The following is a 16,980-nucleotide window of genomic DNA, read 5'->3' as shown; positions in this document are numbered from 1 at the left end:
GAAACATACGCTAAAGTATTCATTCCTAATTAAGAAATACATAAATATAATACACTTTTAGCTATATTTAATTATTTACTCATGGTATTTGTAGCCTATAAAAAATGTTTCCCGAAAAGTAACTTACAACTCTATTACAGGAGTGGCTGCTAATATTGTCTTAATAATTAACAATAATTTTTGAAATTAAAGGATTAGAAATATTTATAAATTCAAACAAATTATCAGAACCAAGTGTTTTCAATTATATTATATCAAATAGTATAAGAAATGTTTTAATAATAACTTTAAGAAATTAAGATTTGTGGCACCTTGGCAGGCAATAGAAAATAAATGTACTGGTATAAAAGCCTCTATTTTTTTAATATTTCACCAACAATAGAATGAATATAAAATCATTCAGAATTCTTTATACAAATTACGTATTCGTGTACTCGCAATCTACACACGCATGCCATTTGTCACGTTACTTTTGTTAGTAACGCCCATACTTTGCGCAAATTACAATCGCGATTTGTTCTTAGATTAACATTTTCTGTAGATTCGGGATACATCTTGGCTACGTCACTAGTCACTGGCCGGTAGTAAAATAGTCATTTGTACTTTATATATTACAAAAATATAGGGCAATGTTACAAGTATAAAAAAGAATATGTAATCTGTATTTGTAATTAATTCTTGAAGAAAGATTTTGTTTACATCCAGGTAAGTAAAATTTTAAAGCATATGAATATATATATATATATATATATATATATATATATATATAAACATAAATATATGGTGATATATCACTAAATACTGTCTATACATCACCAAATACAGTCAACATATCACCCAATACAAACTATGTATCACCCAAATGAATGTACATCTACAACAGGGTGTTCTAAAATCACTCCATCACACTTAATTTATCAACAGGTTCTGGTAAAATAACAAAACTTGAGTAATATTTACCTACGTATTGAGGAACCAAATGTATGTTTTTATCCATATTTCTATTCAATATATTTTAAATCTACTTTTAAATTAAACACATACACAACATTTTATAAAGCCAATATTAAAATCTAAAACAAAATTATTGATGCTAAATGCTAAATGCTCAGATAAAAAATTCTACAAACAAGTAATAATATAATTTAAATTCCAACGGCAAGTCTTTCTGCAAAATAATGTAAAGAAATGAGACCTAATGTGTTCTAAGTTGTTTTAGCTATTAGTAGTCTACGAGTAATAGCGACACTAAACTACGACAAAAAATTTAGCCACCAAGGTAATTAAAACATATGTCAATTTGGTTCAATTATTTGTTTACTTCATTTATTTGCCTTAACCTTAAGATGGATTCTACGAATCTGTAATGTATACCGTCGAAATAAAAACTTTCAAAGTGTTAAAAGGTGCATCTTCTTACTTCGATTTATTCACATATTTTTAATTTCTGACTAAAGATCTCCGACTATTCAAAATGTATCCGTATTTGAATATTTTACCAACACCTGTCTCTTGGTGTTTGATATACCGTTAATAATACATATGCCTATGACTTGCCTGTTATTGGGCAGGAAGTCGTGTGCTAATAAATATAAATACTAGCAGTTACTCACAGCTTGGTATGCAAATTTCAAAATCGAAGAATATAGTCTCCTTAGTGAAAGCAATTATAATATAATATAGAGTCTTATGATATTTTTAAAAGGGGAGTAGGTGTATGTCTTGCACTTATTATTTTAGTGTCTGTGGTTTTGAGAATCTAAAGTTAAATAAATGTTTACACGGTCTTATTTCAAGTATTGCGCGTTTGGAAACATGCAATTGTGATTTGAATCAATTGCATTTCTGACGCTACAGTTTAATTTGCTTGCTCCGATTAAGAAAATATTTATATTAATAAAAATGTCTCGGAAAACTACTTCGGTCAAAGATTTTCCAATTACCGCCGTTTCAATTTATTTGGGGTCTAAGTTATTTCCAGTGCCGCAGTTAAGTTCATCTGCGGCTAAATATAGTGTCATCAACAATTATATATTCCAGCCCCTTATATTTAAATTGTTCAAAATTATGTAGTAATGCAGGTCTCTGCACGAGCGTATCTGACATAACTAGAGGGGAGAAGTTATCCGTACATATTTTCCGTACTTACCAATTAACCTGCGGTATAGGAGGTTGATTATTTTAAATGATAAAAATATTAAAATCTATAGGTTTGACAACCGTCTGAGGGAACATTAACTCTTATTTTATATTCTATGAAAACGGTTATAATATAATTGAAAATATAACCTTTCGGAGGTAACCTGATAACACAAAAGAATTTCGAGAAAACTACGTTATAATAAATAAAATAACAGAGGCTTGGGGAAATAGCTACAAGATACATCCTCCACCTTTGAACTACAGACTATAAATTACAAAATGGGCTTCCAGAATACGTGTATTTTATTTGAAAATATGGGCGTTTATTTGTATTACTTAAATAATATGTATTTTACAATTTATTTATTTTATTTCAAATGGCATCCTTGATAAACATATCGGATATAGATCGTCATGTAATTTTATAGATGATGTATTTAATGTACATACAACTACACAACTTTTGAGACAATAAATTTAGTATTTGTGTATTTTTTACCTCCGCCGAACGGTTGACGTCATTGCATTGATTGCACATAAACGCGGCAGACGCTCATGGATGAACAAATACATAGAATATATAAACATCAAGCTAAATGTTCATTTTAAAGTAGGATATTTCGTTATATTGATGATCTAATTTTTGGTTTTATAAACAAAGTGTGACAGAAGGACTTTTTACTGATCGATAAATAAGAATCGAAATATTTTTTTAACGGACATAACTCGAAAGTAGGTCTATTTTTTGGCAATTTCAATGTCATACTATTAGTCACAACAAAGACTCTAAAATTAGGTGTTCTTTGAACACAGTTTTGGACACACTATTATAGTCATGAACAATCACAGTAAGGATGACCACGGGTAGGTCTGGATTACTACTAGATAGTATTTTGGTTGTTATCTTTGTGTTCTGTTTGTGAACCAACTATTTAATTTTTTTACTGTTGGTATCAAGTAAGGTGGAGTCTACAGCCTAATCAAGAACCTTTAGGCCTGCTTTGTGTTATATTACATCCACACTGTTTGTAATTAGTGTTTTAATAGTCTTAACACTACAAGAATAATTGTCGAGCTATTTTTGTATGTTGTCACCTAATATATTGTATCTGTTCACATTGTGAATAATCTCATATTTAAATACTATTATAAATATCTTTTATATTCGTCGAACGTTGGTTTTGAGATGATAGAGAACGGACTTAGTGTACTTTATTACAGTGTAATTGATTCATGAATATTAATGAAAAGAACACGCGCTACCTCGTGCTGATAAGGGACCACGGCAACGATCGATGGCGCCTTGGAATGACTGCCCCTGAGCCGAGGAGGCTGGGCCGTGCTGAGCCAATCAATACACAGTTTGGTGTTCATTGGCTGGCTAGGCGGGTCCAATGGAAACTGGTTTGTATTCATTGGCTGGGACGTACTAGCATGTTAACTGACAACTTTTGTGTTTGTTAGCTGGGCTGTGCTGATCTTATAAAATAATAAAATATTTATTGGCTGGGCTTCGCTATTGAGTATGATAAAGTTATATTTTAACACATGTCAACAAACAAGATTCGTCAAACTGCTTTAATTCTTTTTCCTTTTTGACATAAAAACTGTATAATGTTGTAAACAAAACCTTAATTACTCATGGCAGTTTTTTAAATTCTAATTAAGTGATCGTTTGAACGTATAAAAATCCAAAACATAGAGGAATTTACAAGACGCTCCGGCAGCTTTCTGGAGTTCCCATTGCCTGAATATTAGTACTTTGGGGACACATGAGTTAAAGTTGACAGAGTTCTTGCATGCTTAACCAAAACATAGAGGAATTTACAAGACGCCCCGGCAGCTTTCTGGAGATCCATTTTCACCAATATTAGAATTTTGGGCACATATGAGTTAAAGTGACAGAGTTCTTGCTTGCTTAACCAAAACATGAGGAATTTACAAGACGCCCCGGCAGCTTTCTGGAGATCCATTTTCACCAATATTAGAATTTTGGGTACATATGAGTTAAAGTGACAGAGTTCTAGAACGTTTAACCCATATAAACGCAACTGAAAGTGGTGTTTTATTACTCTCTGAAACTGATACTGACGATTCATTGGCTGGCCTTTCACTTGCGTATTCATCATCTCATTTCAAATGCAGATATTTTAAGAAGGGTGAGAGATTGGCTCGTTAAATAAACAACAAATGCTTAGTGTAAAAGATTATAACTGCCCTTTAAAGTTACAGCTTTTGAAATAAGCTCCATACATAGTGCGAGTGTTTTATACCATAGAAAAGCCTTCTTCCTGCGTCATAAAGAGTAATCAACTCAGAAAGAATATCTAATAATCTATATTAATTTTAAAAGTAAGAATTGACCTAAAATAATTCAATACGAAGCATTTTTAGGTTGCATCGGGCTTTCTACATGTAATTGAGATTTAACACTACTGGAGAAAGAAAAATTAACAAGCTCATTACGTCATGCCTAGACTATTTAAAATTATATTTATAATTTGTTAATATAAAAATACTTCGTGCTTTTTATCATACAAACTACCTGATAGTTATTTAATTAGCTGATCTCTGTCAATGGAAAATATTGTCATAGAACATTCAGAATATAATACATCAGTTTTATATAATTATATCGTTTGAGAAGCGTTATCAAAAGCAAGCGTCTCTAGCTGCCATGCGAAAGATGGTCCGAATGCTGTGTACGATGGCATATTACAAATATTGAAGGATATTTACGAAGGTGATAAAATAAAGTTATGCTTTGTTATAAAACATAAAACAAGTATAACCATTGTTAGATGGAAAAGAATATTCAACTGAAAATAGTCAAAACTACGGATAAATCTTACAGGAGGTGTGATAATCTGTCTAACTGCTTCTACAAATATAACCACATTCGATAGCAATTAATAGCTGTATGAAATCATAAATTTGTAATTACTTTAATATATATACATTTAAAACTTTAGCTCCAGTTTACATGGTTCTTAATGCAGCGTCTGGGATCTGGAGCTGTTGCAGACTTGACTCCTGGAATCTGGAGTCATTTTCGTCTGAAGAGTTCGAAAAAATCGTCGAAAAAGTAGCTTAAGACTAACAATTTACAACGTTTCGACATCAGATATACCTAGATTACAAAGTATAGTGTAATCCAGATGTACTGGGATTCTCGTTATGTCATCAGGTGTACAATTGAGTGTAATCCAGATGTACTGGGATTCTCGTTATGTCATCAGGTGTACAATTGAGTGCACTCCGATGTCACTGACACGATCTTTAAGCACCGACCTTTCTACACAACGTAACCATGGTGTGAAGTGTGATGTAATATGAATGTTGAGTTTATCTCCATATCACATTCCAGAATGCAGAGCCAGAATCTGATGCTGTTATAGATTTGACTCTTGGAATCTGGAGCCATACTAGTCTGAAGAGATCTAAAGCGTTCAGGGTGTGACGAAAAGGTGGAAATAAATAATTTTATATAAATTTCTATTGTTGGTCGTGGAGGGAGTACTCCGAATCAACCGGTATTATACACAGAGGGTGGTGGACTTAATTTAGTTCTCTTATCAGGTTTGATGAACTGATTCTAGACTGTTATAATGAATAACTTTAATAAAAATTCCTATATTACTGTTATAATAATAATTTAACATTTAATAATCTGGTCTAGTCCCCTACTGAATGAATGAAACTAATGAAAATGCATGTTGTCAAACCCTAACCCACGAAAACCCTAGGTTTACTTTATTAATCCATATTAAAATTGCGGTATATTTTGCGAAAAGACTAACATAAAATAACATAATTGGATAGAGAAATTGTACTTCCCCACACTGCTGCCACGGTTCGGCGAGGTATCGTCGTCGTCGTCTATGGGCGCCCGTCCTCGTGAGCACTTAAACGCGACCACTCAGCATGGTGAAACATCGCGGCTAGCGCCACAGATCGAAACAATTCGATGACGAATAAGTTCGAGCCTAACCCTTAGAGTTACCCTACTATGGAGGGTGTGCGTAACTTTACCCAGTTGTTCACCTGCTGAAAAAGTTCGATGACGAATAAGTTCAAGCCTAACCCTTAGAGTTAACCTACTATGGAGGGTGTGTGTAACTTTACCCAGTTGTTCACCTGCTGAAACAATGAGAATGCCAATTCACGCGGATTACACTATATTTTATATTTTGTAATCTAAGTGTCTCTGATGTCAAAACGATGTAAAGTGTACGTTTTGAGCTTCTTCGCCGTCAAATTTTTTTCAATCCCTTCAGACGAACATGGCTCAAGCAGTCTACAACAGCATCAGATTTCATACGCTGCATTAAGAGGAAGGTGCACTGGAGGTGGAGGTGAAGGTAAACTCAACGTTCATATTAAATCAACCTTTCCCACCATGACTACGTTGTGCGTAAAGATGTATTAGTTTTACTGAATTTGACTCTTTTCTAAATAGCATAAAAATACAAGGGAAGTGCATAAATACATCAATTAACAGTAAAAAAAATAATTGCTGATAAAACAATTTTTAATCACTTGAAACTGATATATGTATATATAAATAATATAAATGTTAATTTGATAATTAGTTAGTAGTAACATAGAATTAATAATAATATTTATTATTTGTCAAACGTTTGGCGTATATCCAAATAGTTAGAAAATACTTGTAGCTATTTAAAACCTAAATACTATAAATTTTTAAGTCAAATGATATACCTATTACTCTCTTATCAATTAGATGTTCGAAAGTTATGTATTATCCTGCTGAAGTTAATAACTTAACAAAAAACAATATAACATTTCTAACCATCGTGGTTTTAAGCAGGACAGGGAACTTAATTTTGTGTTGGAAGTTAATGACTACATAACAGCAATAAACTAAATGGCAAAAATGTTGTATCCTTATTAGATAACTTGACATTTTTTGGAACCCTAGAACATAATATAATATAAAAAGGAAGCAAAAATAACTGGAGTAAAAGACAATTTATAGAGCATTTTTAGTTAAGGTGTCAAACAGTTTAAGTATTTGCGAGAAGTTAATGAGGGTTTTGTCATAGTTGTATTTTGAACCGTTTATTTTCAATTATATCATGGCGAATATTTTCTGACCACAATTTTCCAGCAGTTAACAGTGAATTACAAACATATTTTAGAACTGAATATCTAAAGGAAAATGACTACATTGACGTAATAATGGGCTCATAATATGAAACTGATATGAAGTAATGCAAAAATGACACGATTTGTAATGTTTTTACTCTTTTATAATGTAAATAATTAGTAACCTAACATTAAAAATCGCAGCTGTTCACGTCTCAGGAATAATGATAAAGAAGGTTGCTTGTAATTATCTTTGGGAATCATGACTGAACAAATATTTAAATGGTGATTGACACTAAATTAAGACGGGAGTGTCATGCGAATGTTTTGTTAAATAAACCGTAGGAAATATCCTCAAATATATATTTTTCAAAGGTACAATCCCGCGTTTAACCTTATTTTATGGCGTTACGATTTGGGAAGCTGCTTCTAAAGTATATTTAAGTAGTGTAGACATTATAGAGAGAAAAACACTTCTACTGTTCATGGATGACCGGGACCTCAATATGAATTAGTTCGTTTCGGTAAAGAACGCTCTTACACCGAAACTTGTATGTATGTTCAAGCAGACACAGAAGTTTTACAAATTGGATTCGTACAAAATTTTGAATAGTAAGATTTTTGCGTTTGATATACATTAAAAAATAAATAATAAAGTTATTGTATAATATATAATATTAAAACATATTAAAACTAAGCATAATCAGCACTAGAACTTTTCATAATCTTCCTGAACCTCTCAGGATATTCGACTACTTAGTTCTGGTAGAATCAATATAAGTATTTATGGTTGGAAGGAAGTAATTTCATTCAGATTACTTATTAGGCGTTTAAATCTTCTATATAATAATTTTCAGTGTAATTGATTTTACGTTCAAAAGTATTGTCTATTATCTCATTTACATTATTTCTCTTCGAGTTCTTAGGGAAACATAATTTGCTAATATTCTGTCCTTATATATGTTGTTATGAACATTTTTGCTTGATGTATTGTGTTTTAATGATGTTACTATAAACTCCTAAGATTGTAATTAATTGTTCCATCAAATCATAACTTAGCTGTATTTCTTTATTTTTGCTTTAATAATAATTGTCATTTTGAAATGATAATATACTTGAATACATTTTAATCACCGCTTGACATAATCATTTAATTATTGTTTTAATTTAGTATTTCAAATATTCTTTGACTGTATTTTATGGAGACACCATGTTAAAGTATTGTTTCAATAGAGAGTCTCCAATCTTAAGATTATTTTTGGTGGACTTTATACTTATAGAAATGAAAGGGAAACATTGTAAATGTCTAATTTTGAGGGTGAATATATTACAAAAAATTTCAAAGCAAAAAGAAATATTAAATTTTACAACTTAAAATATTTTTGTCTCATAAAATCCAGTGCCATATTGGGGAACACTGAATTAAGCAGTAAACCAATCTTAATACAATAATAGTACCTAAATTATAAAATAAGAAAACATTTTGCAATGAACTTGTAATAACTATAGCTCAAATGTACTATAGAAAGTGACATTAAACTGATTTTGCAAGCGGGCTGTCGCGCCTGATACTGCGAAAGAGCAATAAGTGAGCTGTTGTGTAGAGCAAATAGTATCACGGTCAGAGAAGGCGGTACACAGCCGCGAGATCTGCATAATTAGTTAGTCTAGTCCTTCAATATCTTATCTCGTAAGTTAATTAGTAATAACTTGAAACTCTCACAGCTGATAAATAACTAACGTAGACCTATTATCCCAAAAGCCCCCAGACATCTCTTTTTGGGGTTTTCTAGCTCTGTTCTAAATAAAAAACTTGATCTATTTCATTTCATAAAGTCTTATCTTCATGTCTTAAAAAATAGACGTTCTATCACACTCGTACCCATTTCAATCTGAAAGTAATAAAGAGTAATTTAATAAACTAGTGCTTATGTTTGCACAACATGTCAGTTGTATCAGTGCAACATTAACTTTACCGTACATAAACTAGTACATTTTGAGACACTATTCGGAATGTGAAATGGAAAGCACTCGTGTTGAAGTTGTAATAAAGTGTAATTTAATAAAATACTGCTTATGTTTGCACAACATGTCAGTTGTATCAGTGCAACATTAACTTTACCATACATAAACTGGTAGATTTTGAGACACTATTCGGAAGGTGAAATGGAAAGCACTCGTGTTGAAGTTGTAATAAAGTGTAATTTAATAAACTACTGCTTATGTTTGCACAACATGTCAGTTGTTTCGGTGCAACATTAACTTTACCGTACATAAACTGGTAGATTTTGAGACACTATTCGGAATGTGAAATGGAAAGAACTCGTGTTGAAGTTGTAATAAAGTGTAATTTAATAAAATACTGCTTATGTTTGCACAACATGTCAGTTGTTTCGGTGCAACATTAACTTTACCGTACATAAACTGGTAGATTTTGAGACACTATTCGGAATGTGAAATGGAAAGAACTCGTGTTGAAGTTGTAATAAAGTGTAATTTAATAAACTACTGCTTATGTTTGCACAACATGTCAGTTGTTTCGGTGCAACATTAACTTTACCGTACATAAACTGGTAGATTTTGAGACACTATTCGGAATGTGAAATGGAAAGAACTCGTGTTGAAGTTGTAATAAAGTGTAATTTAATAAAATACTGCTTATGTTTGCACAACATGTCAGTTGTATCAGTGCAACATTAACTTTACCGTACATAAACTAGTACATTTTGAGACACTATTCGGAATGTGAAATGGAAAGCACTCGTGTTGAAGTTGTAATAAAGTGTAATTTAATAAAATACTGCTTATGTTTGCACAACATGTCAGTTGTATCAGTGCAACATTAACTTTACCATACATAAACTGGTAGATTTTGAGACACTATTCGGTAGGTGAAATGGAAAGCACTCGTGTTGAAGTTGTAATAAAGTGTAATTTAATAAACTACTGCTTATGTTTGCACAACATGTCAGTTGTTTCGGTGCAACATTAACTTTACCGTACATAAACTGGTAGATTTTGAGACACTATTCGGAATGTGAAATGGAAAGAACTCGTGTTGAAGTTGTAATAAAGTGTAATTTAATAAAATACTGCTTATGTTTGCACAACATGTCAGTTGTTTCGGTGCAACATTAACTTTACCGTACATAAACTGGTAGATTTTGAGACACTATTCGGAAGGTGAAATGGAAAGCACTCGTGTTGAAGTTGTAATAAAGTGTAATTTAATAAACTACTGCTTATGTTTGCACAACATGTCAGTTGTTTCGGTGCAACATTAACTTTACCGTACATAAACTGGTAGATCTTGAGACACTATTCGGAAGGTGAAATGGAGAGAACTCGTGTTGAAGTTGTAATAAAGTGTAATTTAATAAACTACTGCTTATGTTTGCACAACATGTCAGTTGTTTCGGTGCAACATTAACTTTACCATACATAAACTGGTAGATTTTGAGACACTATTCGGAAAGTGAAATGGAAAGCACTCGTGTTGAAGTTGTAATAAAGTGTAATTTAATAAACTACTGCTTATGTTTGCACAACATGTCAGTTGTTTCGGTGCAACATTAACTTTACCGTACATAAACTGGTAGATCTTGAGACACTATTCGGAAGGTGAAATGGAGAGAACTCGTGTTGAAGTTGTAATAAAGTGTAATTTAATAAACTACTGCTTATGTTTGCACAACATGTCAGTTGTTTCGGTGCAACATTAACTTTACCGTACATAAACTGGTAGATTTTGAGACACTATTCGGAATGTGAAATGGAAAGAACTCGTGTTGAAGTTGTAATAAATTGTAATTTAATAAAATACTGCTTATGTTTGCACAACATGTCAGTTGTTTCGGTGCAACATTAACTTTACCGTACATAAACTGGTAGATTTTGAGACACTATTCGGAAGGTGAAATGGAAAGCACTCGTGTTGAAGTTGTAATAAAGTGTAATTTAATAAACTACTGCTTATGTTTGCACAACATGTCAGTTGTTTCGGTGCAACATTAACTTTACCGTACATAAACTGGTAGATCTTGAGACACTATTCGGAAGGTGAAATGGAGAGAACTCGTGTTGAAGTTGTAATAAAGTGTAATTTAATAAACTACTGCTTATGTTTGCACAACATGTCAGTTGTTTCGGTGCAACATTAACTTTACCGTACATAAACTGGTAGATTTTGAGTCATACATAGGAGAACTAAGGACGACGATTTTTGGATAAAGCAGGCAGAATACGCAACTTACTGATTACCAGGAACTGGATTGTGAATAAGGTCTTGTAGTTTTTACTTTCATGATATAATACGTAGTTTAATTTGATGTTCATACCAACAGCAGTTGACCTGTTTACTTAGTGTCTCCTACTTTTTCTTTAATGTACCAACCATCCGGTGGCCTCTTCCTTTTGTTAGACCGTCCCTTGGGTGTCAGTGCCTCATAATGAGGTTTTATAATGATATGCATATCATTTATTAAAACACATATTCACCTATTCTAGGTTATATCGTAATTCTAGCTCTTAAAAAATACGTCATAAGACGTAACAAAGAACAAGTGGTCATCAATATACTATAATGTATATATTGTTACAAACGTAGCCTAGTTAGCTTTAGTATATGAGCAAATGCAGTGTTTTATTGAAGTGAAAACTTCTTTAGGCGCGTTGAGCGTTTTGGTAGAGGGTAAAAATCCTCGGTTCGCGTCACCGACATGCTAATGATACTAACCTGCATGAAAAAGTCAGTCTCGCTGTGTTTTTTAAACCGTAGACTTGGCCGCGGACTACTAACCTGCATGAAAAAGTCAGTCTCTCAGTGTTAAAACTGTCCCGGCGGAGTATGAAAACAGACTGCGAAAATCAGTGACCTTTACGACTTCCTCTCGCGATTTAAAAGTGAAGCCAATGTCGTACAATTCTGTAAGATGCGTCAAATTAAAGCTCTTAATATTGGCAATCTATTGGTTACATTTTTAAATATTAAAAAAATTTCGAAATAATTTTGATTATTGTTTACATTTTACATAGCGTTTACAATGACAAGAAAAAAGTAATAAGCGAGGATTTTTTTTTTATTTTTTGGTCAGACAAAATTTGTCAGCGAGAAAGTTGTGTGAAAATAGATGAATATTTATTTTGCAATTTATCATTTTTTTATTGGAAGTTTAGTTTAGCCTGTAGTAGCGTATGAAGTGATGAGTGAACGTTTCTGCCGGAACTGTAGTTGGCGCATTGGCTCACTGATACCGTATTAACTCAATAAATTAGTTTATTGTGCAATAAAAATACCTTTACGAAAGAACCAAGTTAATTTAACTAATTTATTATTTTTAAAAATATTGTGGGTTTAATTGTTATTGCAATTATATACTTTATCCGTAGCAATAACTGTATTATTTACAACGGTGTTTAACTCACTGTTGTTCACTCGGTGTTTACTCACATGTATTCTATGTTTAACTAACTATTAATATTGAGCAATTACAACATATTTTTATACAGATAAATGAATAATGAAAACAACGAATATATTTTTAAACATTTTTAATATTTGTACGAATATTTGTATTTAAAATTTAGCATTATTCATTTTAATTATGTTTTTAATATTTAACCTCTTCATCATGAAATGAGTATTATTACGGTATAAGATTTATCTTACTAGCGTGGTAAAATAGATTTCTAGTTATTTGATAATATTTTATCGTGGATTTTAAAATTGGAAAATTAAAAACGCGTCACATTTACAATTACAGATGTACTGCTACTATAACGTATTGTTAATTACTCTCAACTTAATAGTTCCGTTTTCACTTCTATCGGCAGTCCCACGACTGCTACTGTTTTTTTTTTTACTAACCCAAGCGGAAAAATGAAGAAGACTCAAAGTAGTTACCCGTATATCTTTCACGATCAACTCAGGGTTTGCATGTGAAGAATGACATCAATTCGAAAGTAGTGCTACCAAATTATTATTTTTGAAATTTTAAAAACTATTCTGTCACAAAACTTTATCAACGTTCTTTGAAGACAAGGAACAGTCTTATTATTTCACGAGGATTTAAAGTAGTTTTTAGTATAATTTTACAGATGGAGGAATTTAGCTGCGAGCACGGACCACTAATACTACCCTTTCAACAAACAAACTCTATCTGTTTTTCGGGTGCGTTTACTTGCTATCCGTCAATATGAACGTGCAATAATCTCTTTAATATCAGTTTAAACTCACGATTTCGAATTGCCGATAAGTATCGACAAATAAGTTATTTTGAAAACCAGGTTAAAAATTATACTAAAAATGAAACAGATATGTTCTAGCATTGCTTTTATTTGAATGTTTATAATTATTTAATTTTCTGTGAATTTTATAATATTTAATAAATTATAATACGGGAATACATATAATTTTATAATAACAAATGTAAACTACAATGATTGTTTTTCATTGGAGTTCTTTATTCCAACACAAATGGCCCTCCTCTTCTGGGTTACTGTCTCTGCTGTCTGTATCCGAAACCATCTCCAACTAATACAATAAAGGATTCTATAATATTGTCAATCTGGGGTGTTGCGGCTGCAAAGTCCTTTTCGATATTCTCTACGTGCATGCACTTTACTGATCACTTTTCTGCGCCCAAGCTTGGTATATTGTCTTCTCAGAGACCTTTAGCTTGATACATAGTATATGATGTATTCCTTTTAGTTACATAACCTTTGACTTCGACACAAATTAACTCAATGGGATTGAGGTCTGGGCGATAGGGCGGAAGTTCTAAGATGTGATGACCCTCTAGCTGAACAGTTTCGTCGAAGGCGTACCGGGCATGTCTTGGTTTATATAGCCACACAAGTTTGTACAATTCAGGTAAAATAATATCGTCGCTGAATGGCATTCCGTTTTTTGAAAATCACGCCTTCACATCTTGCTTCCTGTTCTATGAAGTAAGAGCCTTTTCAATTTGTTTGCTGTGGTAGAGCGCGTTATCCGCGGTTAGTTGCGGATTTGGTTCTAAATTCGGCAACACTTTTTCCCTTATCCACTCCACAAATATCTCTCCATTCACGTTGATATGGTAGTCCCCAAGTAGGTTGTTTACTTAGAAAAGGTAAAAGTACTAGGCACGAACCCTTTCTCTCTATCTGCATAAATAATTGTCAGTCTCTTGCCCTTGTAAATCGGAACGTGTAACCCTCTATTTGAGCCATCCGACCAAGTGTTGTTAGATATGTGAGACGATGGTATATAAGAGTCATCTAAATACATTATTGGGCGTGCTTGCTCCCTGTAACGTTTCAATGCTCGCAAATAACGTTATTATTTTCTCTCTGATTTTACGGGTTTTAAGTTAATAATTTCTTATTGTTTGCTTTCCCTCTCCAAATAATCCTCATGTCCATTAATATCCACCTCAAACTTTTCTCACAGCCCTGGTTGTGTATTTTTTTCCACATAATGCCTCCCTCAATAGTTTTGCAGTCGATATGCAATGTTCTTCAATGTGAAATTGTACACTAGTCTTCTCACTACACACTTATCAAGTAATGTAAATAAGTAACTGTTCTACGTTGTCGGTGTTTTATGTAGTCAAACTTGCCTCACACTAATTACTAACCTTCAATTGTTAAGCTCGCCGTTTATTTGAATCACAACTCACTCTGATTAAATGAATGAAATAAAAAAGTGCTTTATTGTAGAAGAAAAACAAGAAAAAAACAATAGCATTATTTTTCTACAGGTATTTCAATATTTTTCTATATGTCATAATAATACTTTTATAATATTCTACTTTTTTCGATTTACAAAGTAATTTATATATCTTATTATCCTCAATACAATACATTTTAATTTGGGTTACACTGGTTTTTCTGTAAAGATAACCGATTTCTTGCCGACAAACATTTTTTTCGGAAAAATTATTTTAATATTGAATATTTCCGGCTGAATTAAAAATATATATTTGTAATATCATTTCTTTAGTTGTCATCCACCATTTGATATTGAGTAGAATAACCTTCAAGCCTATCTCGGTAGGAGGCGTGTCTTCTATCATTCCATTTTAATTTAGGAAGCAACTGTATTGTTTTTTCCTTCTCTGTTCTCTCCTGGCACCCCTCCTCCTTCTCCTCCTCACTTCTGTTAAAGAAAAGCCTATTTCTACTGGGAGGTGATCAGACCTAGGGTGATTGACAACCACCAAGTTATGTATGTATGAGAGACAGCTGACTGAAACCGCTACTACATCGATTACAGAGAAACCCATCGCCCCTAAAAATGTATATTCGCTTTTTGCGTCTCCTAAAGACCTTCCATTCAAAACAACAAGTCCCTCATTATCCATTAAATGTAATAGCCTGTGACCTCTGCTATTGACTATTAAATCCTTTGAGTTTCTTTGCGATGTTAAAGCACCATTTTCTAATTCTAAGATTGATTTTGATAAATTTTGCTCTTCACCAATGCTCACATTAAAATCACCCATTAAAACCAAATGTTCAATGTAGTTGGTATTTAAAAACGATGCTATGATATTTAGATGATGGTCCCAGTTACCGCAATTAAAGTAAGCTGGAAGAAAAACATGCTCTCTTTCTGAGCTTGAATATTAGATTGTACTAATGTTAAACTTTGAATGGTAACAAAATTAAGGCCTCTAGCAAATTTTAACTGTAAATTAATTAAGTGAACCACTCGTTTTTTAGGAGATCCTGTAGTTTCCTGACACTATTACACTGTCCAGCACTCAGCTTGCCGTTCTCCAAGGTCAGGCGACGCCCCTCTACAACAAGGTGGTCAACACTAATGGTATCTTACGCTTTCCTTCGACCCTCTCGATCTCCGCCCTAAGAGCTGTCAATCGCGTCCTTGCCTGTCTAACCTCTTGTGGGCGAGAGTGGGGATGTCCTGTGTAGACGTGTGTGTTATCCGCTCCGTGTTTAAATCTATTATTATAAAGGTTTATTTAGACATTCTTTGTTTAAACTTATACTAATCTAATCCTGGGTATTTGCGTTGCACTTGTGTGAAAATACCTTTTTTTACTTTAGTGGCTTTGCGACAAATCGTATAATTATTATATGATTAACTCACCACCGGCAGGTAGAACTCGTCAGAGGTTAGCTGATAAGGCCGAGCGATCGATATCTGCACCGACCTTTGACCGCTCCAGCGACCGTCGAGATGTCTAAAAACATTGATATCAAAGTTATCGAAGAGTGTGTCCACAAGGTGTTATTAAAGGACAATGTGTTCGGTAAACTTGTTGACAAGCTGGCCGAGCATATTAAAATATCGGTCCAAGCGGCGATTTCGGACACTTTGAGGGCGTACACCGACGAACTCACCCGCCTAAATGGACAAGTGGCATCGCTAACCGAGCAGCTAAATCGCAAGACAGATAACCTCGAACAATATCAGCGTCGGTCCTGCCTTCGGGTGTTTGGGGTACCTGAGACGACTGGAGAGGACACAGATCGGCTGGTCATCGATATTTGCCAGAAGAACGTCGGTGTTCACCTTCAGGAGGCTGATATCTGCCGCTCCCACCGGATTGGCGCAAAGTCCAAACCACAATCTGGTGGGAACGTGAAGCACCGACCGATTATCGTGCGCTTCATAAGCTATCGGGATCGTCGGAAGGTCTTCGGTGAGAAGAAGAAGCTACGGGGGTCTGGAATTATAATCAGGGAGGATCTGACAAAAGCCCTTCTGGACGTCTACAGGAG

Source organism: Homalodisca vitripennis, chromosome X, assembly GCF_021130785.1.
Source record: "Homalodisca vitripennis isolate AUS2020 chromosome X, UT_GWSS_2.1, whole genome shotgun sequence".
Lineage (NCBI taxonomy): Eukaryota > Metazoa > Arthropoda > Insecta > Hemiptera > Cicadellidae > Homalodisca > Homalodisca vitripennis.
The sequence above is the reverse complement of the archived record's forward strand: the minus strand, read 5'-3'. Positions refer to the sequence as shown.